This window comes from Dendroctonus ponderosae, unplaced genomic scaffold, assembly GCF_020466585.1.
Source record: "Dendroctonus ponderosae isolate FM_Combo_2020 unplaced genomic scaffold, Dpon_F_20191213v2 Dpon_F_20191213_7, whole genome shotgun sequence".
Classification (NCBI taxonomy): Eukaryota; Metazoa; Arthropoda; class Insecta; order Coleoptera; family Curculionidae; genus Dendroctonus; species Dendroctonus ponderosae.
This window is the reverse complement of record NW_026018916.1, coordinates 7,086,440-7,088,848: the sequence shown is the minus strand read 5'-3', so window position 1 is coordinate 7,088,848 and position 2,409 is coordinate 7,086,440.

Here is a 2,409-nt window from a genome sequence, read left to right as displayed (position 1 = left end):
GGAGTTAATCTTTGAGACGGCCAAACTTTGGGTGTATTGGTTTTTTTATTTATTATTAGCCCGTCGAAAAACTATTGTCCTTGAAAAGTGTTCGTTAAGCGCGTTGTTGAGAAAAATGAAAAACCTTGCCAAAGATCACACACATACAAACCCAGACATTTATCATTGACTAGGTTGAATGCTTTTCCTTCGAATAACGTGGATTTGACAAATACAACCGATTAAATCTGAAGGAAAATTTCTAGTTGGCGGTTTTGCCTGAAGATTCACTGAAGATGGACTACTATTGTTCTGCAAATTACGTGAAAATAAATCTTAGTGACATTTCTCTTCCATTCCGAATACCGCCGAAGATTCTTTCATAGCTCGACCGAATTTTGCTAAAAGTGGCTACCGACATGTGTAGAGAACTACATCGGAAGACCACACAAAGAAGCACAACCTTGGAACGTTCGAAACCAGCAAATACAAAGAAATTCGATAAAATAAAGGCCCTACAAACCGACTGAGACTTGCAAGGCTGAGAACCGATTTGTCCGGAGGAATTTGGAGAACTGCTAGCTGCTAATTAGAACTAAATGTTTTGAACTATTTTATAACGCTTATGATTTGAACCACTAGGACCCTCTAAAAATCTGTTCTCGTCAATCGAACAATATATGGGAGCAAATAATTTTTATTCAAAAAACTCGTAGGGTAAAACAGTATGAGAAAAAGTTCTCTTTTTCATTTGCTTAAACCGGTGGGTAAAGCACGGCTACACAATTGATTTTGGAGGGCGATCGTCAATTGTCAACGCATATAGGGAGCTACAATGTAGGGAGTAAAAGGGCATACAGAATATGGACCTTTTATTATAGGGTGAGATTTTCGGTTTGTTGTTATCGATCACTGAGGGCTAAGTTGATAGAATACAGTCCGTTTTGTGAGAGCAGATGAAATGTATAATAATAAACACAAAGAAAAACTGTTGGTGACAAGCGAATTAGAAACAAAAAAAAAACAGAAAATAAAATGATAGTTCACAGCGTTTGCGACGTGATTGAGGACAGGAATCTTAGATAAATAATCCCAAAAAGCGTGACAATAGCGCTTATCGTACAATATCGGTAGTTAATGTGGACTAATTTTATTGAACGTATTAAACACGCAACTGAACGGTAACATTGTAAGACTTCTGGTACAAGGGGATTTTGTCGAGATATCAGTGCAGACTTAAATCTTTAGATAATAAATTATTTGGTTTTGAAAGAAATGTTTGATTTTTCTGATCGAATACGAGTGGTAAAGAAATATGCTTCTGTACAAACGAACTTCAAGCAATGCCAATCCTCAAGAGACCACTTATGAAACCAAAAAGGATAAATATTTACCATATGGTTCGATAGGCTGGCCAACAAATGGGCCATGGGAAAATTTAAAAGCCAGAACTAAATGCCTGAGATTTACCTAGCTTTCGGGGCACCTAGGTAGTTTTCGATTGTGTGAAAAGACCTTTGAGCTGTGATATTTTACAAGGTTGCTCATTGGGGTGATTTGCCTGTTAAACACCAATTTTGGATAGAAAATCTTGTTTTGCCTGTCTTGGAAAAGTAACTTTTACTATTACAATGTACGTTCGATTTGCTTCAATTCAATTATGTTTTTTCAAAGCTAGTACCACATAATTTAAAGCGTGTCTTTATAATTATCTTGATGAATGGTTAGGATGAATAGTTGTTTATGAATATTTTTAGTTTCAACTGATCAAAATTGCCTACTAACTGAAAGGATCTATGGAAAAAATTGTGCGGTATGGGACTAGTCTTGGTTAGGAGATTAAGAGAATATTTGAACAATTTCGGTTGAAAATGGAGAAAACACCACTTTTTTCAAAAATGTATTATTCTTCCAGGGGGCAACTTTCACTCAATATAAGCCAGGTCGATCCAAAACTGCAAACTTTAATTTTTAACCTTGTGCCCTGTAGGTTAGGCATTCAAGGTAAAAAAAACCGTTTTGGCTCAAATTCGCCTTCAATGTTCAATGTTAGCTAAACTTTTTAAAATTATGTTTTTTCACTTACCCATGGCCCCTGAAATTCGCTTGCGTTCCGTAGCCAGCATTCGGTTGCCCCTTAAGGTACGGTCCTTGCTGCTGTATCGGGCCCCCTGATCCTGCGTATGCCCCGTGGGGGCCCGACTGCGTGGGCGTGGTGACTCCCCCCCACACGGTGGTCACGACGGAAAGTTGCTGCGGGGTGTTGAGACCACCCTGCGGCCAATCTCTGCAAAAATAACTAGTTTAAAATTTCCGCAAAACATCCAAACATATTTCCAGATTTCATCTGATGTGCCTACAAATGCTTCTCAAAGGTTTATAATGTTACACAACTAGAAAATGCAGTTAATATGTGCCGGGGGGCTCGAG